Here is a 27,678-nt window from a genome sequence, read left to right as displayed (position 1 = left end):
TTTCCTAAATGCTTTTGTCCCACTATTCCACAATTAAGAAGTCTCAGTAGTTCTAAATTTCCTACTAAGAAGCATTTTTCTACTGCCTTGAATTGATTGATTGATGATTGATTGATTGATTGAGAAGATTATTTTTATTTTTTTATTGAAGTATAGTCAGTTCACAATGTTGTGAATTTCTGGTGTACAGTATAGTGATTCAGTTGTACATACGTACATATATATATTTTTCTTCATTATAGGCTATTACAAGGTATTGAATATAGTTTCCTGTGCTGTACAGAAAGAGCTTGATTTTTATCTATTTTATATATGGTAGTTAGTATCTGCCAATCCTAAACTCCCAATTTATCCCTCTCCACCCCCATTCCCCCTAGAAATCATGTTTGTTTTCCATGTATATGAATCTGTTTCTGTTTTGTAAATAAGTTCATTTGTGTCTTTTTTTTTTTTTTAAGATTCTACATATAATTGATATCATATTATATTTTTCTTTTTCTTTCTGGCTCACTTCACTTATTATGACAATCTTCAGGTCCACCCATGTCACCAAATGGCCTCAAATGCCTTGAATTTGAAACATAAATCCACTCACTTTGGCTTACCTCTGTTTATTTTTATAGAATTATTATTTCTTTATGGGATAATTAGAAATGTGATTTGGATTTGCTTTCTAATCCAGGAATGTGTTCAGCCATATTCTCACTGATTTCATTGAGTACTTAACTTCAATAGGAACAGTAGGACACAATTCTTATTTTCTCCGCAGAGTTCTAGTCTCTTTACTTTGGTCCTTAAAGTTAAGGTGACAGAGTGATTCTAGTACTCTGACGAACATTAAGTGTGCAGAATCTTTTATTCCTTATGTCTCTTACTTTTTTAATCTTTCCCAGATGCCAGATATCAGTCTGTACTTATATGTGAAGAAGGCTCAGGGGATCCTTCTCTCCTGATCCACAGCCATAAAGAAACCTGGGCTTCCTCCTTTTTAATCCCCAGAGCCTCTCTTTGGTGACAATCTACATAAATACATAAGCTCCTGGTAATCTCTTATTGTTGAGATTCTGCAAAGCCCAGGGATATTTGAGTCTTCTATCCAGCCTTCAAGGACTGTGGCCCAAGGTTTTCTGAAGTGAGGAAGTCAGGTAGTCTTCCCAATAAAGGAAAAAGATTTGCTATCAAAATGGATAGTTCCTGACTAGTTTGTCTACTCTGCCCTCCAACAAACGTCCTTTTGCCAAGGACATACTTGCTTCATATCTCCAATGGCAGCTCATACATGAAAGTTTAATTCCAGGCATACAATAGACTGATGGAAGCTTTAAATGAGAAATTTATTTTTCTATGGGACATAGGATTGAAAAATAGAGTAAATCCAGGTAAACTGTGTGCTAGGATTACCTGCTTACTATGGTCCATCCAGGATTATTCTAGTTACTACTGCTGCGTAACAAATTCCCCTAAAACTTCAAAACTTAAAACCACCTCTTTATTTTGCTCACAATCTTGTGGGTCAGAAATTTGAAAAAGGCTCATGACTTGGGTTCTGTCATGTAGATGCAGTCAGATGTTGGCTGGTGCTACAGAATTATGAAAGCTTGACTGGCTGGATATATGGAATAACTCACTCGCAGGACTGGTAGTTATTGTTGGTTTTCTGCTGGGGACTCATCTGGGCTGTTGAACTGGTGTGCCTGTACATGGCTTTTCCATTGTGTTGATCTCAAGGTAGCTGGAAATTTTGCACAATGACTCAGGGCTCCAAAAGTGAGTGTCCCAGCTCATAAGATGGAGGCTGCACCACCTTCTCTGACTTAGCCTTAGAAGTTACACAGCATCCCTCTGCCATCTTCTGTTGGTTCCATATGAGCCCAGATCCAAGTGGGGAGTGGGTTAGACTCTACCTCTTGATGCTGGAGGGGCAAGGTCAGAGATTAAGGATGTGGGGTGAAAGTATTGCAATCAATTTGGACAAATATAATAAATCTGCCTGAAAGATAACACAGTATTGGAATCTTCAGATGAGCCAAGAAGTATATGAAAAGCCACTGCTAAATGTGTAACTGAAGAAAGCAGCTGGGACTCCAGGAACCCTACACAGAGGCCAAGTGGGAGCTGAGATGGGCCAGGAGGATGGCTGATGTTTCCACGTGAGTGTTTTCTCTCCCAGAAGATACATGGATGCCAACTGGTCAAGAACTTTTCTTTGTCTCCCATATCCAGTCCCCCTTTAAGCATCTGCCCAAGAGGGCCTTACATATTGAGACAAAGGGAAAAAAAAACCACTCATTTTATCACCGGTAGATTTATAGAAAAGATTAAGTTTGGTACCTACAAACTGGAGCAAGGACCTTGTCTTTCTGAATAATCTGAAAATTAATGAAGAGAATTGGTTAGATCCTTCATCACGTGACCAGTGACGTCATTCTGAGCAGAGGGAGGGGCGAGAAGTCTTGTGACAAAGCTGCCCGGTCCTGGGGTGATAGGGTTTCATCTGTGTGTTCTTTTCAGAGGCTGTCCTACTGAGCAGTATTTTTAGATTTTCTGAAGACTCAGGGGATGTTTTCTGTGATGCTTTAGAGACCCTCCTTCTTTGGGTTACTGCATAGGCTGGAGTGGAAATTTCTGAGGGGACCTTTACTCCTTCTACAGCTGGAAATGGAGAGTGACCTTTGAAGAACATAGAAGGAGTGAAATTAATGGCTTTTTGATCAAGACAGTGTTTTAAATGCCCTTTTATCTCATTTTATCTTCAAAACAATCCAAAAATGTTAATAATATTATTCTCGTTTGACAGACAAGTACATGCTCATTGCAAGGATAAATTCTGAGTAAGATTTTCGTAGTTAGTACTCTGTGAGTCATAATTAACAAAATATATATGTGTCAAATGCCAAAACTCTAGTTTCTAATTGTGCTCTTCAATGCTTTGGGGGATCCCAGCGACGCTCAGAGGAAAATATTTGCCATTAATGTCTTTATTCTTCTTGATCTTCTCTAAAGTGCTCTTTTGATTTTGCCCAACTCACAGAAGCAACAACATAAAGGAAAACAAAGCCTGCAGGAGAAAGGAAGCTATAAATAATTCTGTTTGTAACCATGCTGAGATCCAAACCTGGGCCATCAATCCCTGTAGTCAAAGGTGGGCATTCTTAAGGAAGTCTGAGTGAGGTAGGGCCACAGATGTGCTTCTTTTCCAGTTTAGAGACAAAAGAAAAGGCCTTGGGCCCTTTTACAGGTATTACTCCTTTGTAGTTGAAGCAAGTGACAACACCCATCCAATGGGACTAACCCAAATTCAGTGGATCAAATCATTTCAGGCCCGAGATGGCAGAGAACAGAAAGAGAGCATTTTAGGATTCCCTGCATCTCTACCCATATATATATATAAAATTATGATAACTATAAAATTAAATTTCAGAAAATGGGATTTGATACAATACTACTAGTTATTTTATTCATTCAGGGATATATGGAATGTGTTCATCTATCCAAAAAGGTATATTAAACTTCCACTGTGTGGCAAGCCATGAGGATGTACTGGTACATAAAGGAGGCATGACCTCTATCCTCACAGATAGTCAAGTTGGGAGTTCATACAATACACAATTTCAAAAATTACTGTGAAGTCACCAGCTTTGATAACATTGTAGAGAGCAGAGGTGGGGATTAGAATGACCCACTCTAGAAGGGTCAGCAGAAAACGTCTTGCTGTGAAGCTGAGACCTGGGTGAGATGAGAATCCATGAGCAGAGTGATCTAGGCAAAGCTAGAAAGTCCCTGGGGATGGAAGTCCAGAAGAGGGAAAGTGTGCTTGGCTTTTCAAGAACTAGAAGAAGGTGATTGACATGGATCATAGTGCACAAGGTGGATCGTGTGGCAAGGGTGGGCTGGAGAAGATAGATCAGGACCAAGGCATGCAGTTCCCATGGACCGTGGACAAAAGCTTTGATTTTATTCTCAGTGCAGCAGGTAGCTGTTGGAGGCTCCTTGAGAAAAGAATGACATGATCTGATTTACATTTAAATAGTTGTTTGTGGATAAGATGGGAATTTGAGCCTTAGCACTTTTCTGAAGGCTTAAGTAATAATGATACTGGAATTCTTTTCCAGAAAGCCAATAATGAGGTATCACCTATCTTTTTATTTCTTCTACATTCATCTGAACTCTTGATGAGAAGGTAACAGGGAAAGGAGTTCTTGGTCACCAGTCCACTTGGGTTTTGATGCGTGGTCCTGCTGTAAGCAGACCTAGCCTAACCAGCTGACATAAAGGAGCCTCTGCAAAACAGAAGGCAGTGAGCTGAGCTCACAGGGGTGGGGACTGAGAGAAAAAAACAGATGAAGAGTTGCCCAGGAGGTAATATCCAAATTCTAACTCAAGCTTAGTGATATTGGGGTTCTATGAAAAGCATGATCTATAAGAGAGGTCACTTGTTCACTGCAGGAGCAGATCTCGGTGCCGGTTGGACTCCTGAGTCCAGAGACAACTGTCGACATTGACTCATTTGACATCAGATGTGAAAGCCACTCCTGAGTGGCAGTGGCTGGCAGGACCAAGGCTGCCACTGGCTAGATGAGTGTTTAGGTCAAGACCTCCAGCCCAGTGAGTGCTGCCGTGGGCGCAGGTGCGGAGCAGAGGGTCATTCTGGTAAATGGATCACTCCTGTCATGGTTTTGGTTTTGAAGCAGCAACAGCATTGAGTCCAAGGAGACGTTTGGCCCAGCAGTCACAGATGTAGAGTCACTGACTTGACTGATGGAGAAGGAGCTCCCCTTCTACTTCTAGGCCAGGGTCTGCTTGGCTCAAGGTTGGGCCCAGACTGAGACCACAGGTGGTAAGTTTAGCTGTGCTGGCAGCAGAGTGGCGCTGGCAGGAATTAGAAGTGGTCCTCAACGTTTGTCTTTCTGAAACGATGTTCCTTAGGATTTTACTGCTACCCTGCAAGTGAAGGTATTGGTGCTTAACTATATCAATGGAAAATATGTTGACACACTGTGGTTTGGTTTGGACATTGTGTTCTTTTAGCACATTAAATTCTTCTCTTCTTCCTCCTTCCTCTCCTCCTTCTCTCCTTCTTCTCCTCTACCTCGTCTTCTTCCTCCTTCTCCTTTTCCTCCTCCTCCCTCTTCTGTAGTATGTTCACTGCCCCCAAATGAAGGCAACAAAGATGATGCACTGATTTTTTTATGTAGAGATATATCCTCTTTATTGGGAGAATATTGTAAAGTTAATTTTAACAGCAGATAGTTTGAGAGGTGATATTAGGCTAAAGATGGCTCTTGGGAACAGAGCTTATCATTGGCTCAGAGGGTCCCCTCACATGTACCAGCTAGATAAACTCCCAGGATCTGCAGGATGCCCGTGGGGTGTGTAGGTAAGAACACTCATCACTCATGAGCCACTGGCTACATGGGGTACCCTTCCCCAAGCCATCTTGCTCCAGGGAAGGCAACATCAGGGTTTGGGCAGGGTCACAGCTGTTCTACATCCAGGACTTAGCTGTTCTGTGGTTTGTGGAGGATTCATCTCTTTGGACATGTGCTCGGTGTGTTGCAAAGGTGAGAGTTTGGTCTAGGCTGGAATCTTCAAGGCCGTGGGACCCAGTGATTTCTGATGGTAATTCCCTCCACTCTGACCATGGGAGGAGATCTATCTAGTGCCTTACCTTTTGTGTTTTACCTTATGCGTTTCAAAGGGCGAGAGAGAGAGAGAGAGAGGACAGCCTTTTCTCTCCCGTGCACTGGTAGGGGGGAAAAGTGACATTTCTGGGCGTGTTCAGAGAGATGTGAATAGGGAGTGGTGGGGACTCCGGTTAAGTGGAAAACATATGTCAGTTTCACATCCAACAGTTAGCTCTCCAGTTCTGGCATACCATTGCCATGTTAAAGTCTGGGGCCAGTACCACCAGATATTTCAAGGTTTACGGATAACCATGTACTCAGAATTTATATGGCATATCCCATTTTTTAAAAATTACTGTGTAACTTTGTTGAAAACAGTGTGTGGACAGAGCCTAACCCATCTACAGGGCTGCACCTGTCCTGGAGGCTATTATTTGTAACCTGGAGCTTTGCAAAGATAATGATTATGTATGGTGGTTCTCCCGCTCACTCTAATCCAATCTGATTCTCTGTGGGACTCTAGGTCTGCTGGTAAGAATAGCAGCAAAGCGAGTTTTATGCACAGCAAATGAGATTGTGAATAGATGACCTGGCTGTACGCTCCTTAGATACTAGAATAATGTGACAGATTCTCATCCCAGGAGAGAGCTGGATGTGACTATGGTGTTTCGTCCGTGAGGCTTCAGGGACAAACCCCATCTTGCAAGATCTGAGCATTCCCAGGATCTTTGCTTCCGAACTGACAAACAGCAGTGTATGGTGAGTACAGTCAGTATGTTCTCTGTTCTCTTGGCCTAATCTGATCAAATCCCCCACGTCCATTGGCCAGGGCTGTAATTGCAACTGACAGATGATCCAACTTTAAAGACAGAAGCTTTCACAGACTGGAGAGGACGGAGCTGAAACTCCACGCTGGGCCAGCAGCACAGGAGGCAAAGGCTAGACATCACACCTGGGCCCCAGCTGCCGGTTTCAGTCTCCGTGGACTCCGGAAAACAGCTCTTGATTTTTACCAATTTACATCGGCCCGCGACTTTGGAAAAATGCCTCTAAATATTTCATGGGCATCTCATACCCACCTCAGAGCCTTCATAGGAAGCTCAATCCTTCCTCCTTGTCTCATTAATGCACAAAATGTACTTTCTTATGATGGAAAATTCCTTTGTTGGAAAAAAAGAGAGGCAGCATTGTTCTGTCGAGAATAAAATATGAAGCATTGCCCCAGCATCTGTCTGAGGCGAGCCAGACTTCAGGGAACGGCCAGGAGAGAGTGTGGGCTGGGCAGTCCAGCCCCGCCCTGCTGCTCAGTTCTCTGTGATCCAAAAGAAGCTGAGAGTGGGGAGGGTGGGTGGACATTCTCCTAGGACAGAGACTGCTGACATCGCAAGGGCTGTGAATGGAATTGTGGAAATATTGAGTCTAAATCATGAAAGTCTGTAATGAGGCCCAGGGAAGAGGGACGGACACGGACAAACACACACACACACACACACACAGCCAGAGCCCATGATTTAGAATGTTGCCTGTGAGAAGCTGGGCTAGGCTGAGTGTTTGGTGGCTGTACTGTGGAGTGGGGAAATAGCAGACACAGATGAGTTCCATGGCTGGCATCAGCTCCTGCCATAAACTCTGGTTATCACTCTGGTCTTGCTCATCTCAGAGGCTGCTGGAAGCATTTCCTGTTCTGTTCTGTGTCCCCAACAGAGCACCTGAGACCGGGCTGAGGGCACGGAGCCTGTCAGCTGGCTCTTTTCTTTCCCCCATCTTTCTCATAGTGAGTAAAGTCTAGCAGCAGGTTTGGAAATTGTAGCCGATGGGTTTTGAATATGTGTGAGCGACACCGACCCTAATTCACATCATGGGAAAGTAAAGCGGATACATGGTACCTGTATGCGATTGCTAAGTGGTCCCTCCACCTGTCCCCTTCAGACTGGAGAGACAGAGGGTCATCCCTGAAGAATTCCTAAGCAGGATGAGCACACTCATTCCAGAGAGCATGTGCTCACCAAGGCAGGAACACAGCATCACACAGACATTTCTGGGCCAGTGAATACCCTTTCATCCCTCTATCAGCCAAGTGTAGGCTACCTTATGCTGCATTACACGTGGCCCAGATTGCAATGGCTTACAGAACAATGTTTATATCTCACTCGTATCCTATGTCTTTATAATAAGCGGAGTGTGGCCATGTCCCATATCTTCATTCCAGCACCAAAGATGAAGGGTTCGCCTCTATCTGGGATGAGTGTAATGGGGAACCACACTATGGCTCCTAAAACATCAGCTAATGAGTAGTACCCGCTATGCTGTCTTCTTAGTCAAAGCGAATCACTGAGCCAAGTTGGAATCACTGGGGGAGGGAATTACAATACTCTTGCATGAAGGAGTAGCAGCTACTGGGGAAGGATAATACACTATTTCACACCCTTTTTCCTTGCAGGGTATGTCCTGCCTTGCGAAAAGGAAGCATAGAACTCAGAAAAATAATCTATTCGTTAATTTAACTAATATTAATTGAATACCTACCAAATGTCAGAAAATTCTAGGCATAAGGAATAAGACAAGACAGGACAAATTCCTACTCTTAGGGAGCTTAGATTCTAGGGGGAAGACAGAAAACAAAGAAACATGTAAATATACAGTATGTTTGTGATTCGCGCTTTGGAAAATATTACAACAAAGAGGGAAAGAAAGTTCCGGGATATGGGTGTGTGCGTGTGTGATGTTTTATGTAGGGCTGGGAAGCTGCTGGCTGGCTTTAAGTGGAGGCGTGGCATCATCCTACTGACATTTTGGAAGGTTATTCTGGCTACTGACTGTCAGAGGCAGAAGCAGGCGGACGGGGTGAGGGCTTTTGTGGGAATTCAGGCTGGAGTTGGTGGTGGGTTGACGCAGGATGGTTGTGGCGCTGGTGAGAGGGTGTGAAAGTGTCAGATTCTGAATATATTTTGTATATGGACAAAGGATTTGTTGATGGATTGTGGGGAGTATGAGAAAAAGAGAATTTGAGGATGACTAGAGGATTTTGTCTTGATCAAGCAGAACAGGTGAATGGCATTTATTGAGACAGTGAGCTGCATGGGGAGAGGTTTGGGGGTGAGGGAGAGAGGGCAATGAGGAATTTCAGCCTTGTCCTGTGATGTTTGAGGTCCCTGTTAAACAGCTGAGTGGAGAGGTCACATGGGCAGTTGTAGATGTGGTTTTGGAGATCGGGGAGGTGTTCAGGCCAGACATTTAAATTTTCAAGTCATCATTTGTTTGCTTTTTAAGGCCAGGAAGCCAGATGAGATGACTCAGGGAAGGATGTGGGCAGAGAAATGGCCTGAACTCAGACCTCAGAGGAGGAGAAATTAGTGAAGGAAGCTGGGAAGGAGCGTCCAGCAAGACTGAGTGCAACCCAGAGAGTAATTTATGGAAGCCACGCAGAGAGGCTGTTCCAAGGAACAGGGAGTGACCAGCAGGGCCCAGGGTGGCTGGAGGAACCAAGCACGACCACTGCATTTAGCCAAAGGTGGCAGAGAAAAGCCCCACACGGGGGTGGGGGGGGTGGGGGGTGGGGGGGGTGGCCCCCGCCTTTCTGAACACGCTCAGCCACAGTCACTGAGGATTCTCCACATTCAGACTGAGCACAGCCGAGCTGCTGTGGGCCCAGAACTGCCGGCTGTCAGCTGGCTCAGACCCCAGCCCGTGGAGTCTGGAGGCCCTTGGAGACTGCTGGGTGTCAGGCACTTGAAAATCCACTGAGCCATGGTTAATCACATGTAATCCACATAAAACTGGCCCAAATACAGGGAGTCACATTCAGAAGTAAAACTAGTATGACATCCAAAAGGCACTGAGAAGCAATTGGCTTCTTTATTGAGAGTCTTTAAGAGGCACTGAATGGGGATTACTCACTAACCCAAATCCCAGATTCTGAAATTCCTTTCCTGGGCCTCCCTCCTACCCTTTCATTGATAAGGTGCAGAACATGCCTCTCCATCTCTCCTTTCACATCTGCCAGCTCCCAGAAACCCTCTGTAAACGCCACCTCGCCTGACTCCTTGCCGTCTCCCCTTCCCCTCCTGTCTCTTAGGTTCCGTTGTCTGATGTATTTGTTTATTTTCCTATCATGCATAGCTTTCTGCCCTTTCTAAGGTAGATTTAATTTAGCCTTTCTGATGGTCTTTCAATTTCCTTCCCTACTGTTCTCAAGATCAATAAGGCAAAGGCCAGGAAGCTGTCTGGCAGACACGGAAGCCTCTGCAAAAGGAAAGGGACGTAGGGCTGTGATGCAAGGTTATCCACTGCGACGTGCCTGCTTGTGCTGCTTGGATTCGCGCATGCCCGCAACTCTTGTCTTGGGCCAGGAGCCCACACGGAGCCTGCACACCCATCTCTGGGCCCTCATGTCTGCCGGGGCCTATCGAGGGGTCTCTAGTTCAAAAGCAGGGACCCTCCTCCTAAGCTCTGCCCACTGCTAAGGAATTTGACTTTGTTTCTGTTTTGTTTCTGTTTTGACCTATTTCTCCTCCCTTCTGGGATGTGTGGGTTGATTTTCCCCTTTGAGGATTTGCCAAAAGCAAACAAATAACCATCCCAACTGCCTGTCACTTAAACGAGAGGAGATTTATTAGATTTATCAGAAAGTACACAGTGCAAGAGAGATAAAAACACAAGGTTAACTTCAGGTCAAGCGGTCTCAACTCCTGTCCAGTCAGTCCTTCCCAAGCAATCATTTCTGGGCCCTGCAGCAGTCTTGCTAGACCCAGCCGCTGATCCCCAGAGAGCATCCAGGAAAAGGAATTAGATGCTCCTGCAGCCCTGGGAGGGTCCCCCGGTTCTCTGTGCAGGAGTCAAGTTGGCTTTAGTGCTTTAGTGGAAGGAGGGGCTGCGACTCAAAATACTGCCGCCTTCTCCCACCTGCACGATGTGGTCTGTGGGGATGGGGGTGATGGTGGGGGAGGGGGAGACGGGTTACCTTCACTCCTGCTATTAACTACCAGGGCAAAGTCAGCTTCCAACTGGACTTTAAAAAGTGAGGGGTACGGTCTGCAGCTGTTAAAGATTCCTGTTGCCACTTTAGTCCGATGTGGGAGCATTGAGTGGTGAAGAGTTGAAATTGAAAGTTCCATTCAAGCAGCAATCAAAGCTTATTTAGTATCTCCTTAAACACAATCCTATATCTCCTTGGACTGAAAACAACAGCCATTTCCATGGTTACAGAGACTCATTTTCTAGGGAAAATACAAGATGTTTCAAAATGAATGATCAGAAGAGACAAGAATGTTTCTGCATTTGTGATTGATGTGTGTGTGTGTGTCCGTCCCCTCCTGTGTGTCCTGACTCTCTCCTGGGTCCTATTCCAAAGCAGAATTGTGCATATGCATCACCCTTATAAGACAGCAAGTTCTGTGACAACAGGCATCATGTTTATTGCTCTCGGTTCTGTACCTTCAGAGGGGGACCTGACCAGAGCTGGGTGTGTTGAATTAATGAAAGCAGAGAGAATCATCAGGGTCACTCCAGTTCCATCTGCTTGAATGAACATGTCCATGCTCCCTGGTTGTGCTTTACCCACCAGATCCGATGCCCACAGATCATCTAATTCAGCCAGAACTGAGTTCGAGTTTGCCACACCTCCTGGGATGTGCTTGGATTCGGACCACCTCCCCCTGAAGCCACAAAGGATAGGCTGAAAGCAACCCTTAGCTCGTGACCCCCATATTTCCACCTTCATTCCTCTTCTCCCTCTGCAATAGTTTGAGCAAGAAACCTGAAAAATGGCACAGGACTAAAACAGTGTCAATTTAAAAAGTACCTTAAAGATCTCAGTATTGAAGGTAAAAAAAACTGCACTGGATCTTGGGTCTCCTCTTCCTATGATAACCATTCACCAGACACCCAAAGCTGGTCCTCACTTCCTTTCTTGATATACTATGGTGATAATCAGCACATGAGGATGCAAGACGTTCTCCAGGAACAGGTAACATGACTACTTTCTGTGGGAGGCAGTGTTGATGGGGAGTAGGATGGATGGTAGGAAGTGTCCACCAGGAGAGATCGAGAAGCTTTCCTGGGAGTCTCAATGCATGTCCTCAAGGGGTGCAGCCAAACCAGAGGGACGTGCAGTAAAGTATCAATAAGACGTAGCTGTTCAGGGAGTCTGCTGGTTCCTGTGGTCTGTTTTCATGGAGCATCGTTTTCCATTTTCATACTTGGCCCTAATACTGCTCTCATTATTTTAAACAGATGAGTAGCATTCCATTGTGTGATTATACTTTGATCCATTATATACATTCTGTATTAATGGACATTCAGACTATCATTCTTCGTTGTTGTTACAAACAGTGCTATAATACGACTATAGCCTTACAGCATTACAACTTGTGCTATTATTTCTTAGGATAGATTCCTAAAATTTGAGTTATCAGGTCATAGGGGGAGATAGCTTTAGTTCTGGTAGATACTGCAAGCTATAACTTGGGAATTTTGTTGCAGTTTCAATTCTCAACCAGTAAATGAAAGCCCATCTTTATAGTGACCAACAGAAGGCCTTCTATTTCTTTCTTGGTTCTACTTATATGATATGTGATAATAAATATCTAAATACTTTTTATTTATTTAAAGAGTACCCTTTTCATAATTTACTAATTCTTAGTGTATCTTTTTTTGGAATTTTGATGAAAAATTTGACCCTTTATTCTTGTTAAATTGGTATTATTTTTTTCTTAACTTGTAAGACTGTTTTGCATATAATAGATAAGGAATTTATGTCTGTTAGATGTGTTGCAAAATTTTTCTATACAGAAACTGTTTTGCACATGATAGTTTTTTATTTTATTTTTTTATCAAGTCACAAGAGTGCTTGGTTCAGAGTGGGTAGTCAATAAATATATATTAAAGGAATGAACAACATGTGTGCGCAACACTGTAGAAATGATGAGTGCCAAGACCCTTGCTTAACTTGAAGCCCTTGTGGTGTTGACTTACTGAGTAGTAGCAATCTCTTTATCCACCTGAGTCCCAAGTGAATGTCTTATCCCATTCTCAGACAAAGACTGTTCTTCCTTGGTAAGACTCCAGTCTTTTCCTGGCGTGTGCCGTTGTGGACTTCTTAGTGATGTGAGCACAATTTCTCCTCTGCAGTGAATGCCAGTTGTCCAAGGAATGCTCTTTAGTGATGAAATGCAGTTACTTCCATGTATCAGCTTTGTTCTGTTAGTTATTATTTGATCATTAGATAAGATATTCAGTGTTACTTCTTTGGGGCTTTGCTCATCATCTGTGGCCACCTCCAATTATGTGTATGTTGGCTCCTTCCAGTGAGACATCCCCTTCATACAGAGGGAAGATTTTCCAAAAATTGATTTAACCTGAACAAAATACAACAATCATAGCCTATGTATGATAAGTTTATGATCTTAACCCCCCAAACCACTAAGTAAGATAATAATACAAACAAATGTCAATCTACATCCTTCTTTTTCAATGGAAGAGCTCAGTTGTCAAAGGTAATCTTAACCTCTTCTTAATATTCCCCAAAGAAGTCTGAATTATTGTCTTCTGTCCAAAGACATGGGATGTCTTGGCATTGATTGACAGCCATGACTTCTACTCAATACTTGGAATTTAACAGCATACCTGTGCTGTAATTTGTCAAGTATTGAGCAGGACACTGAGTCTCCTCCTGCCATTTCCCACTCCAGAGGACTCACAGCAAGTGAATTCAAGCATTATCTCCCACCAACCCAATTAATTTGCAGAACACCCGATCTGTAGGGGCACCCTGAGACAGGAAGAGAAGCACAGATAAATGTCTAGGAATACATGCCTTTACAGTAGGAGGCTTGTTAAAGAGGAAAAGATTCTGATTAATTTCTTCACATCACACAGACTACACTCAATTTTAAAGGATGGAGGTTGGGGAATCCTCAGTGGATCAGGAAAGTAGAAATCGTAGAAACACCAGTAAACATTTTCTTCCTATTAAAGCTAAAAAAAAAAAAAAAAAAACAACAAAACCCAAACAGAAAAACCCCAAAACAAAAACAAACAAAAAACACCTTCTATAGAAAAGTTCTTTATTTTAAAAGATTCTGTCTATTTCTATTCTATTCTGAGGAAATTCTTACATACCCAGTGTGCCTAGCACCGCACAGGATAAAGAACAAGCCAGATTTTATGCCTTGAGGAAACTGGGATCTGACTGATGAATGGAGACTTAAACATTACAATTAGACTATTACATTAAAAAATGTACAATATGGTGTAGGTTCAATTCAACTGAATTCGAGAACCAAGTTTAGTGCATAATGCCTGCAAAGTACTATAGAATAGAAGATAAAGAAAACAAGTCCTTTTACCCTGGATGTTAATCATTAAATTGAAAAGCGTGTACACAGCCAATAAATACTTAGGAAGTTCATGACTCTAATAAGCCCTTTCATCAGCAGGGAACATGAACTTAGGACAGCTTGGGGCTCTCTCCGTGGGGGTTAATGAGCATAATTTTTCCAAAACACATCTTTAAACTCTATGTGCCTGAGTTTCCTTGTCTGGAACAGTCTCTCCTATTGACAAAGTGAACCAATGGGCATGAAAGCACTGCATCATTACCAGAAGTAAGCTGTTGGGATACTGCAAGGATCCTTGTAATGTTGAGTTCTTAGAGGTAGTGGTGGGGGTCAGCAGGAGGCGGTGGAGTGTCCGGATACTACCTTACTACTCTTAGATTAAGGACAGTAGCTCCTTATCCTACCCCTTGGTCTCTCAGGGATTATCCCACCTGACTCTTTACTATTTGGCCTTATTTCTAAGATTAGATTTCTTTGGGGGAAAAAAAAAACAACAGAGAACCAGGAATCCCTGAGTTACAGCCTGACTTTTCAACAAGGGCAGGAGATACGCAGCGTGCGAGGTGAGACAGCCCATGACCAGGGGCTCACGGAGCATCGCTGCATTGAGCGGAAATGGATGTCGGGGTATTGGGGAAATTGCCTGGCTGAAGAAAGTCAGAACTGAAGTTAATTTTCCAGCTATAACCTTGAGCTCTATATTTTTTCTAAATCTATCCCTGCTTTAGTTTATTTTGACCTAACGACTGAAGGCAAAGAGTATTAAAATGTCAGTTTTCTATTGGAACCCAGATATGATCTGATATTATGAGATCTTATGTTTCGAACAACTGCACCAATCAAACAGCCATTTAAAAAGCTGGCTTCAGGAGAGCAAGCCACTGAGTCAAATAAGAATCCTTTCTAAATATCTCCATAAGTTAAATGCATGGATCTGGGTTTAGGCTGGCAGGGGCCGGGGAAATAGGGCACACGAGAGGGCTAACTTGAAGAGCCCAGCTCTTAGGAAGCAGAAGGCTCATTGGAAGCCACTGGGGAAGCCAATGAAACAGAAGAATAGACACCTATGAGCTGTGGAAGAATCTAGTGAGGAAGAGTGTTGTCATACATCTTGGCAGCTGCCCGGGACACGTGGCCACTTCCTTGCTCTGACTTCCGATCTTGCCACGTCTAAATTGCCTTTCATCTTCTTGACTCTGGGAAGACAGTTTTTCAGCTGACATTAAGGTATAGACAGAGGCAGTGGGAAAAATCTACAGTCACAGCATATTTATAATTTAGGGGGAGACCCATGTATTATGCAAAATGGTTCTGTTCTTTCCAAATCAAAGATAATGAGTGGCATCAGAAGGCTTCCCTGTGGTTCTGCTGGGGAAGAAAAAAAGTACCATTTAAGACAATTAACAGGGATGGATACAAATCCCATCCCCAAGCTCTTACCCTCATCTTGGCGGAAAGCCAGACAAGAGGTGAGATTGGCTAATTGGATTCTGGAGTCAGACAGAAAATGGCACATCTTTTCTCTTTAGTTATCTTTCAAGGACCAGAAACCACATACTAAATTGATGTTTGAAGAGCATGGAGTTCCATCAAATAAGCGATTCTAAACATGGCTGCCAGGTAAGAGATGGGGATAGCATGAAAGTCATATTCTTGGGAAAATATTGGAAGGCTAGTAAGGAGAAAGGGGATCTTAGAGAACCTAGGATTTCAGTGGTAAGGAAAATGATTTAGGGTAGGCAAGTAGAAAGTGGTCGCCGAATCCCATTGTCTAAGGTTCTGTGGACCTGGTTGATTTGCGATGACGTGGGTTTATAAGAGTTGATGAGGAAGTTGATTCAAAACACATGGCCAGGAGATCCTTCCTTTCCACTGTTAAAGGCCCATGTCTTCCTTGCCCTTTGGTGGCAAATGGAGGTTTTGGCTGTTTGCTAGGAGAAAGTTCCAGGTATGTGTGTGTGGGAACTGGAACAATTACACACAAGATCCAAGTTCATTGAAAAAGACAGGAAAGGCTCTGTCAGTCTCCAACAAACTCTGACTTCCCAATAATTTATATTTAGAGCCATGAGCTGTGGGTTTGGCTCTCTGGCTTGGCTGCTGCCCTGCGGTGCCGGACCCTGAAAGCCAGCAACCCCCAGTGTTCTCATGGCCCAGCACAGACTGAGTCCTTTGGATATTAATTCCGTGAGGGGAAACATGCACAAAAACTCCAAAGCCTGGAATAACAAGAGGCTTAGAAGTCCACGTTATTCGTCTTAAGAAAAGAGTTCTGTCTCGGCAGATACTGGGATGTCCCCCGACCACACGTGCCTCAGTCCGTTCCTAAACCTGGATTCTCAGACCCCACCATTTAGGTGACTTTTGGGGAGCGACCCTTCCAGGTCTTGGGTGTCTTTTCTTGGTTCTGTTTGCCGATGTCCTTCCTTCCTCCTGGCTGTGACACTCCAGGTCTTGACTCTCGCGGGGCTGTCTCAGATGGAGCCTTCTGGCTTCCTTCAACCATCTGGGGTTCCTATTCCTGCCTGTGACCCCAAACACTAATCCTTTCTCTTTGACATATTGTGTTAACCTAAAGTGTGTTCAGACAAGCTGGGTCGTGAGGCTGTGATCCCTTCTGCAGACTTCAGCTTTTTCACCTGAGTCAAGACACTGGGGTCAGGACCACCCCTGCTTTTGAAAATGCCATAAAGCTCTCCCCCATCCTGTTACCAATCAAGTTGTTGCCTCCTTTCTCTCCTTTCTGGAAGACTCATCTGCTCTGACTGCTCTTGTCCCCTCACTCCTGTTGCCTCCAGCCCCCCCTGCAGGCCAGCCTCCTTTCCCATTGCCTCGCAGAAAACTGCTCTCTGGCCCCTGACTCCATACACAGGCACCTGATACTGCATTACAGTGTCTGACACGGGGGCGGCTCCTACCTGGAAACCCTCTCATCCTTTGCTTTTCTTCCCGCTACACTCTACTGGGTTATAGTCTGTGGTCTCCATTGGGCTCTCTTACTCGACCTGCCCCCCGAATGTCCCTACCCTCCCCCGCCCCAGTGTTCTCCTTGCCGGCCGCTGGCTGAGGAAGTGTTGGCCAGACATCTGTGCTGTGACACCAGACCCCTTGGTTGCAAATCCCAGCTTGGCCACGTCCATTCTTGGACACATCTTTTACCTCTTTGTGAATCAGCTTCCTGTCCGCAGGAGAAACAACTATAGCACCTAACTTACGGGATCGTGGTAAGAATTAAATAAATGAATGTATGTAAAGTGGTCACACAGGGAGCATCTAATACGTTCATCCTGTTTTGATTATTAGTCTCTCGTCCTCTTTAAGACCTTTAACTACCAGCTTTACACAATCTTGAGTCTCAACTCTACGTCAGTAACTCAAACTTTTAAGTTCCGGACCTATATTTCCATTTTCTGCATTCCTGGATATACCAAAGGAACGTACAGATCAGCATATCCAACGCTAAACTCATTATCTACTTCCTAAAACCAGCTCTTTTTCCTGCATTCTGTATCTGGGTTAATGATACTGCTGTCCCCTGGGTTGTCATAATTAGAATTTTTCAGAGTCCTTATCTACTATTCCCTCTCTCTCACCTTCCACGGTCAATTTTGAACCAAGCCCTGACTATTCATCTTTCAAAACGTTTCTTAAGTCTCTTTATAGTCCTTCCTTAGTGTCAAAGCTTCAATTCAGTCCCTTATCATCTCTCACAAGGACGATTGTGATAATGTCTTTCTCCACTTTTACTCCTTTCTTCAAATTAAAAATAATGAACATGTTTTACTTCTGTTCTTAAAAAAATAAACAAAATAACAGTGACAACAAAAGTATTTGTGGTGTCTCCGATGCCTAAGGGGAAAGTTACAGCTATGCAGCTCCGCATCCTCTTGGCTCCAAAAACTGTCTCTAACTTTGAACTCCCATTTGCCTCACCCTTTCCCTTTTCGTTATCATTATTTGCCCCCTGGTCTTCACTTGATAAAAGTCTTACTCAGGTTTAAGGTTCAGAAATATGCCTTTTTCTGGACAGCGCCCCACCGCCCCCAACTCTGTCCTCCAGTATTCAAGGCAGATACTCCACTCCCTCTTCTAAACTCTGTTTGCTTTTTTTACAGACCTGGATACTAAGCTCGTAATAGTACGATGGTGTTAATTTCTGTTTCTGTCCCTTAGCTGCATGTTCTTAATTATCTCTTTCCTATACGTGACTCATATTAGCACTCACTGTCTATTGATTGTATTTTATGAGAATCTTTCTTCCTCTTGTCAACTTCCCTCCCTGGGCAGCCAAACCTGGTGCCTCTTCCTTTTTTAATCAGGCATTTGCTTGGTTTCTGCCGACTGTGTGCTGGCAGTGGGTCCTCCCAGCCCACTAGCGTTGTCACCGTGATGGGCACTTGTCTGGAGACAAGCAACCCAGTTGAGTAAAACTAATTTGGTTAATGGAAAGTTTCCTAGTGACACTCAAAATCCATTTTTTACACAAGACAACTCATTTTGTGGAATATACACAATCTTACACTTGTTAGAATGAGTGCTTGCATCCTTTTAGAAATATTTTTGATTCATTTGGCCACTTTGAAGTATTTCAAATATTTTTAGATTCAGAAATCATCCATTTATAAATTTTACATTATGTCATATGCAATTTGTCAAATGCATCCCTTTTGGTGTTCTGGCCTACATTTTGCTGTTTGGGGGTTATTTTAAGAGACTTTGCACACTATGTGGACCTATGAAGCAAATCAGCTGATACCCAATTTTCCATTTTAATGGAACATTATACTTTGACACTAAGAATAAAGATTATTTAGCTCCATTTCCCTATTTTATTCAACAACCTACATCTTAAACCAAAGCTTGATTAAAAAAACAGTTAATCACACACTGCAATAATTTAACCTAACAGTTTGAAATTCGTAGGTTACTGCTTTTACCATCAACATAGTATATACTCATTAAACAAAAGCCGGAAAGCATAAAAGGAAGGAGTACGAAAAATAAATCTTTCTTGGTTATTATTCCAAAAAATTCCATAACATTAAGATGCATTTCCTTCTCCTCTTTCTATAATCATTGATGCAATTTTTTATTTGCTATTTTATCATTAATATCTACTATATTTTAAATAGTATTTTTCTTTTATAGGGAAGGTTTATTTATTTAATATTGTAATGATAGAAGCTCTTACAAAATATATGATATGTGTATTTCTCCCTGAGGTTCACCATGTAATTGTAGTTTATTCACATTCATTGCTGAACAGTTTTCTGTTCTGTAAATATCCTGGAATCTGGTTATCCAGTCTAGTATAGATTGATACTGTTTTTTGCTAGGAGAAGGATTAAACTAGAAATGTTAATGTTTATCTAATATATGAATTTTATCTAGTTATATATTACATCACATGATTATATGACCTACTATATCCATATTAAACTAGAAATATTAATGTTTGTCTACTATATGCATTTTATCTAATTACATATTATATCACGATTATATGATAACTACTATATCGACATTATCTAATATATGGATTTCTAATATATATCTAGATAAATAAAATGTATGTAGAATTGGAGGGAACAGAGGGTAGACTTATTTCCAAATGCGTGGGTCAGAGAGTGTGCATTGTCATTTGTAGACACTTCTATACAACCTTGATGCAGCATCTCTGAGTGGAGGCTCTGGCAGCCGTCTCCAAGAATACCATCTATTTCAGTATTTGATGCATAAAGCCTTTTTGAATGTAACTTGCCGCAACCACATTCTTACTAATAATAATGAAAACTCTCCATATGTTGACAATAGTTTTTAGGGAAGGTTTCCATATTCCCGTAAATCAAGTGGCTTAAAGGATTCCATGGGAAGTTGCTAGGGTCAGCCATTTTGAATGATGCCTAATTTTATTGTATGTTGTTCCTTATTCACTAAAATAAGAATTGGGAATTGCTCATTTGGGTCAGTTCAGTCCATGCCTCTCCAGCTGCATGGGCCGATGTAAATGCTCTTGGCCAGTTGTCCTGAGGCTACAGCCGCAATCTGACAAGTGTGTGCACAGGGCTGCTGGTGAGGGGCGGGCTTTCCTGATGCGTGTAGAATGGATTCTGCTGCCACCATTAGGGAATTCTCTCCTTCCCGCCTCCTGTGACCTGGCCCACTGGTGGCTGCGCCCTGTGTTGGAGCTTTGCTATTATGAGGCTCTAGGTTTGTTAGCAGAGTCTCCTTTTACTTATACAGAAATTTTGTTTTTGAACTTATCTCTACTCAAACCCCCAAGGTTTTCACCTTCTGAATCTCCCTCTTATTTGCCCATGCCCAGTCCAGTTTAGCTCAGGCCTTATCATAAGAACTTTTTTGTTGGACCTAGTTTACCGATCTCACCCTGCAACCTGTTGACCACACTAGGGTTTAGATGAGCTTTTCCAAGACGCAGATGACCTGCGGCCTTCTGCTGCTGCCTTCTGGAAAAAAACACAGGCCAATGCAGTGCCTAAGGCCCCCTGTGATCTAGACGGTACCCACCTCACCAGCTGCTTAGCTTTTCTGCTTGTCTTCTCAATCCATGTTTCAGCAAGCGCGACCCAATGGCCTCTGATCCTCTGTTGCTCTTGTGTGTTTGTGAGAGGAGCCCCACCAGAGAGCGCCCCCTCCCCCCGAAATAGCCCTCATTTATCAAGCCTCGGGTGTTGCATCTTTTGGGAAACTTCCTCTTTTGCTTCCGGTCCCCTTTGTCTCTGTTTAGTGATCTGTGTGTACCTTAATCAAGCATCTCCTACACTGAAGTTGTCTCTCATGTTCTTGTGTCCATCCCCTGGCAGGATGTAAGGGAGTGGAGAGTGAGGGCAGATTTGGAACCAGACAGTCCAAATTCTCATCCTTATATGATGCCTACTAGCCATGTCATCGTTACACTCTCAGCCTCTGCCTCACGTTCCTCATCTGTGCAACAGGGATACTAATGGTGTGTGACTCCTAGGGGTGACAGGCTGACTCATTAGAAAAGAGATGAAGTACGGGGAGAGTCTTGAAACAGAGCAAATGCGCAACGATTGCTGTCTTAACAGCAAGAGCTTTGTTGAATGAACTGAGCACACATTCTGTGTGAGACAAGACCAGTAACTAACATGTGACTGAACCACCCCAATGTAGCAGAGATTATAAGTTTATCTCATTAATTTTCACAGCAAAATCATGATGTAGGCATTATTATTATTTCCATTTGCATACAAAGAGATGAGGCCAAGAGGGAAGTTGTTAAAATTGCTTCAGGTCATAAAACAGATACGTGGTGAAATGGGGTTTGATTCTGAGCTTTCTCTCTTAACTACTATTCTAAACTCTTCTCCCAAATGTGTTGTTCTCCCAATGCATATTTGCTGAATGAATAAATTTTTTACATGATATGTAGATTTCCTCTCTATAGATCATATAGATCTAGATATATAAGATGTGAGAAATTACAGGAATGTCCTGACCCAAAAGATCTCTGGAATTTCGCAGTTTCTGAAATTCATTGCATTGGGTATGGACAACTACAAAGTCATGGACATGGAGTGATGGCTTGGATATGCCATAGATAAAAAGATGTGTGTTATAAAATAAAGTTCCTGGGGAAGGGCCGTAAGCCCTGGGACAGGAGACAGGGAGATAGTTAGTGGAGAGGCAGGAGGCATGATCGTGTAGGAAAGCAGACCTAGAGATAAGGTAGATCTTGTTCTTATTCTGCGTCTGCCATGCATTAGCTGACTCATTCAGTCAATAGTTTACCCACATCTATTCAGTATTTGGTACACTCTCGGTTTGTTCCAGGAACTGCAACTTCTTTCTGAACCTCAACATCCCCTTATGTAGAATGGTGACGGTAGTTCCACCTTGAAAGATGTTTGAGAAGATTCAGTGGGAAATACGGAAAGGTGAGACCCAGGAACTTTCTATGTGTGGATTTCTCACCCCTTTCCCAGGCTGTTCTGAGCTGGGGACCAGTTCATTTACACCTGTAAAGTCTATGGGTTCAGTTATACATAAAGAGTCAGAAAAATGCTTATAAGCCCCAGAAGGAGAAAGACACTGGATCATTAAGCTGAGGTCCAGGGTAAAGTTTGGGGCAAGTCAGTGGAGCCAAGGACAAATATCTGAGCCAAGGGACTGAGGCTGCACAGCAAAGGGAAAGCCTGTTGGGATTAAGTTAAGGAACAGGCAGGATGTATTCCTGATTGTGACATGGATCACCTACTAGTGTCTGAGGTTCCTCTGCATGTCTGGCTAGAGTCTGGGGATGGATACTGTTAGAAAGGAGAGTCTCTTCCTAGTTTCTGGTACCTTTGAGATGTTCCCAAGAATGCTCCTGGCCTCCTGCCCCACCCTTTCCTCCCACCTATTAAGATGGAACACATTACTTGGGTAGAGAACAGTCACCACTGGAGGACATTTCTCAATAGATAATCTACTAGTTATCATTCTTCTCCCTTCTTCCCCAGAACAGTGGGATTTAGTGACCTGTGTAAGCATATCTACTTGACAGGCTCATATTTACCTCAAATGTGCTACCTCCAAGTGTAGACCAAGTTTGCTCGACCTCAGCACTATTGATATCTTGGCCAGATGATTCTTTTTGTTGATGGTGAGGTGCGGTTTGGGAGCTCTTCCTGTGCATTGAGGAAATTTCACTGCATCTCTGGACTCTGCCCGCTAGTTGCCCATAGCATCCTCACAGCTGTGCAAACCCAAAATGACTCCAGACATTGCAACATTGCATGTTCCTCCCTTGAGAACCACTGCTCTAAACAGATGTGGAGGGTTGGCAGACCACTTGGACCTGCCACCAAAATTGTGCCTTCTAGTTTAGCTTTGTCAGCGACAAAGCTGATATTTGGGGCTTCATTTTTACTCATGCTTTTGACAGTTTACAACTTACTCAGAACCCAGAATATTTTCAGAGAGCTGAGAGAATTGCTTAGGGTGGGTGTGTCAGTCCCAGTTGGAGCAAACCTCTGTCACATAAGTGCTTCACCCCTAAGTTAACTATTCCTCTCACAGTGTTCAGACAGTTATAAAAGAGAGGGCCCTGGGTGAGGGTATAGCTCAAGTGGTAGAGCGCATGCTTAGCATGCATGAGGTCATGGGTTCAATACCCAGTACCTCCTCTAAACATAAAGAAATAAACCTAATTACCTCTCCCCCTTAAAAAAAAAAATTTAAAAAATAAAATAAAAGAGAGGGCCCTGAGCTCTGTTGTTGACCTGACATCTGTGGTTGAAATTCAAGGGGACCCTCCATTGAGTCTCCTGAATATCCAACTCACCAATGAGTCATGTAGCCTCAAAAGCTGGGTCAAAGGCAGGCACTGACCCCCTTAGCAGGTTGGCAGCCTCATCTCAGTAGGCAACTGGTAGGTAGACCAGTTGGCTCTGGTCCCAGCTACGTTTTTCTGGAAAGACAAGGATAAGATACTTTTTGAGGCTGGAAAAGTTCTCTGCAGAGCTTTTGTGTGCACTCAAAACCCAAGGCTGAGCCTGCAAAGTTTGGATTGGGCATTTCAGGGGCTGTTGGCCAAACTCGGGCCATGTTCCTGGCTGAGCATCACCCATGGGCACTGTGCCCTAGACAGACCCAATCCACAGAGCAGAAAGGCTTCGTTTTCAGCTCTGCAGAGGCAGCAGCCTTTAGGCTAATTAATAAATCATCAACGCATTTGTAGTGTGAAAAATGAAATATTTATGTTCGCCAGAGTAATATTTCTGTCTTGCAGCCCCGTGCTCTGTTGATGCCTGATGGAGGATGAAGTAAATACCAGCTGGTGTAGAATGAGTGGAATATAATTACTCTCTACAAAGTTAAGTGAATATTAAAACACAGAAGTCACAGGCACTGGCACTCATCTGTCCCCAACTCTGCTGCCCGGTAGCTGGCATCCTGACCTGATGTTGGCTTCACTACAGGTTCCAGCAGGGCTCTCAGCAGAGGGCTTGCTTGTCAGCGATGGGGAAGCAGCTGGGACACAGGCTGCTGAGCGAGGCAGGAAGTCAACCACCCTCCAGGGCCATGGGGAGGAGATTTCTCTGATGCCTGAGGAACACTGTGATACAGTGAAAAAATGTGGCTTTGGAGGTAGAGAGACCAAGTTCTGTGCCCCAACTCTGAAATGTACAAGCTGTGCCATCTTGGTTAAGGGCCTTCACTTCTTTATTCCTCAGCTTACTTGCCTAGAAAATAAGTGTGACACTGCCTTATGTGATGAAAGAACCATGCTTTAGAAATTAATAGAGTTTTTCATGGTGACGTGGAGGGAGAGATGAAATATGAGGAGAGCTGTAAGGAGATTCGGTAAATAGTCCATAACCCTTAAAGTAGTGGCCGTGGAATTGCAAAGGAAGGAACATTTGTGAAAGGCAAGATTGGCAGGTGACTTTATGACTGGCGAGTCCAAGGGGCTCAATTGTGAACCCAAGAGCAGGGAAGTGGAAGACGCTCATTACTGAGGCTGGGGCGTCCTGAAGGAGAGCATGCTTAATGAGGGGAGAGGTGGAGATGGGGGCTGTGTTTGGGGGTGGAATTGAAGTGGACCATCTAAGAGGAGTAAGTAATCAGTGGGATTTTTCCAGCCTTAGAAAAGCGTGTGTGTGTGTGTGTGTGTGTGTGTGTGTGTGTACGTGTACGTGTACACGTGCACATGCACGCACACCAGAATTTCTGGTACCCTCCATAATTAACCCGTACCACATAAGCATGATTTCCACTCAGCAAAATTTCCACCTGGCAAAGACTACATGGTTCTCTCGGTTCCCTTCTGAGCTTCTCTCTGTCCTTCATTTCCCATGTTGAGTGCCTCCTCTTCTCATAGCCCTTCCAGATACTGAAGATCAGTCCTGTTTTTGTTTTAGGGGGAACTTGTCTTCATAATATTCATTCTTTTACCTTCACAGGATCTTACTTTGAAGGCCCATTCTTTCTTCTGTGTAGAATCACTGTGTAGTCAGCCCTGCCCAGTGTCCAGAAGGTACATGGTGTCTAATGAACATGGATGTGGTGTAAAAGGCGTCTGTATCATTTATGGGATCCCACAGGATCCCAAAGTCCCTGCTCTTGAACAGCAGAAGCTCTTGCTAGGATCCTGTAAGGCATCCATGAACCAATTAGAGAACCAAGTGTGTGCACTTGAATGTTTTAATATTTAATAGGCTGTAGGTATTCTAGGGAGAAGAAGAAAATTTGCTTTTCTTAGCACCTATTGTATGTAATCACTGTTCTAAGCATATTACATAAGTGAATTTATTTAATCCTCAGAGCCACCTTGTAAGATAGGCATCTTACAGTCAGGAAAGCAGCCTCAAAGTAACTCATTTGCTGTCTGTCATAAAGCATGGAAGTGATGATGTCAAGGATTCAAACCCAGGTCTACTGTCTTCCAGGTCTACGCCCATTCCATCTTTCCCTCTGCACTCATCCCTTTCTTCCTTCACTTCTTTCCATTCCCCTCTTTGCTTCATTTTCAAAGAGTTTTACAGGTATGGCAGTATTGTTAGAAGCCTACCATTAACTGTGTTCAACTTGGTAGTATGGCAGCTTAAAAAAATAGATTCTTAGTAGATGAATGTGGCCATGTGACCTAGTTCTGGCCAATGACATAGAAGTGGGGAGGATGAGTACAGCTTGCCTGGTGCCTGGCTGCCCTTTGATGTTCAGGGTAAAGCTGCCATCCCAGAGCTCTAGGTGATGGGACCCATAAGCTACCTGAGATCAAACATAGGACCTTGGTCTTGGAAGACAAGTCCAGCTCTGGACTGCCTGCCTTGGGACTTGCCCACATCACTATTTTCAAGGCTCTGTTACTTGTAGTGTAATGCAGTTTCTAACTTCCCTTAATTAGATGCACTAAAACATTTTTTTTAAAATCTCAAAAAAAAAAAAAACCCCCAAATAAATGAGCATAACAAACCTAACCAAACCAGACGAATATAGAGATGTTAAGAACCATAGAGCTGTGGTTATCAGAGGGGTAGGGGCAAGGGACGGTGAAATGGGTAAAGCAGATCAACTGCATGGTGACAGATGGAAAGTAAATTTTTGGTGGTGAGCACACTATAGTGTGTACTACAGGGTAATAAAACAGAGTGTTTCATGAGTAATGTACACAGAAAACTTGTATAGTGTATAAACCAATGTCCTCTTTATTAAAAAAAAAATTAAAAGCTCCCACTCTCCCGTTCTCCACTCAGAGTAAACCACTGGCAACAGGGGACCATTGTTCATCTTCTTTCACTCATGCTACGTTTGCTCCATTTATAAACATATATATGGTTACATGTATCTTTTTAGCTCATTAATGGTGCACTCCGTCTAAAAGACAGGCTGTCTTTTGGCAGTGCCTGGAAACATGTTGTCACACAGCAACGTCTGGAAGCCTGTTTGGTTGTCACAGTTGTGGGGAAGGGGGTGCCAGGAAGAATAGAGGCCAGAGATGCTGCTGAGCATCCTGGAAAGCATAGGACATCTTCCCACAACAAAGAATCATCCAGACCAAAGTATCAGGGTTCAGATTGAAATGTCCGTGCTGAGATGGAGAGACCTTGCTATGGAATATCTGGTATATATATATATGGAGTATCTGGTATATATGGAATGATGATAACAGCTCCTGCTAATCAACGCTAAGATTATTTCTAGCAATGCTGAAAAGACCACCATTGCCCATATCTTTTGATATCGTGGATTCATGTTTTTTAAGAATAAATTTTTGTGCATGGAATTGCTTGGGAAAAGAATGCACAGTTCATATTTAGATGCTGCCGTCAAATCACCTACCAGAAAAAAGGCTTCCTTAGTTTACACACTCACCGAAAGTGGGATAGACATTGCGCGTTTCCCCGAATCTCCCCCAGCATTAGATATCATCAAACTTTTTAATCTTTGTGAACCAACAGAACTATTGCTTAATTCTCATTCTCTGATGTGAACCAAGATAGAGCATCATTTTGTCTGTTAATTGACCGCTTTATTTCCTTTTACGTGAAATGCTTTGTCTGTTCTCTTTATTTTCTTTCAGATTATTCTCTTTTTTTCTTGCATTTCTAGGAGTGCCAGCTATATACTGAATATTATGTTTTGTACTGAATATGTTAGAATCATGTTCTGTCTGCCTTTCCTTGCTCCCTAACCATTTAGGAAAGAGAGAATAAATGAAGGTTGTAGAGTTAGGAAACATTTCGTTCACCGTTAATTAAATCAGCGCCCTGATTTATTTGGATGCTTTCTAAGGGTCATGTAGGTACAACGGCAGATGAAGGTGGAGGAGAGCCCGTCTCTGGCCTCAGGTAGCTCAGTCCAGCTGTGGGTGACGAAATGTGCACAGATCGCCTTGACTGTAATCCTTATTAGGAATCAGATGCCTAATAAGAGCACCTCTCCTCTCTGCATAGTTAGCTGAATCTCTGGAATACTAAGACAATTAGCAGAAGTGATACCAAAATAGCTCTTCTCTTGCCAGTAATAATGGCACAGGAGAGGGAGGCAAAGGTTTGCAGATCATGGCCCTAACACCGATCCCCAGGGTTAGAGAGACAGACCTGCCCCTTCACTGTTGGCCACATGGCAGAGAGCCGTGGAGGGCTTGCTCCTAAGAGGAGCAGGGAGGCTCTGAGTCACATGCACTGAGTTCATTCTTTCCATCTTTCCAGACACCATGGGGGGAGCGTTAAGTGTAGGGACAGGGGGAG

The 27,678-nt window shown here is 43.3% G+C and overlaps 1 long non-coding RNA gene across 2 annotated transcripts in view; it reads left to right on the top strand.

The window, feature by feature from the left end:
* The window catches only part of LOC135321865 (uncharacterized), a 143,450-nt gene that overhangs the window by 59,868 nt on the left and 55,904 nt on the right, over nucleotides 1-27,678 (top strand). The window lies entirely within an intron of this gene.

Source organism: Camelus dromedarius, chromosome 8 (assembly GCF_036321535.1).
Source record: "Camelus dromedarius isolate mCamDro1 chromosome 8, mCamDro1.pat, whole genome shotgun sequence".
Classification (NCBI taxonomy): Eukaryota; Metazoa; Chordata; class Mammalia; order Artiodactyla; family Camelidae; genus Camelus; species Camelus dromedarius.
This window is presented reverse-complemented; position numbering and strand designations above follow the sequence as displayed.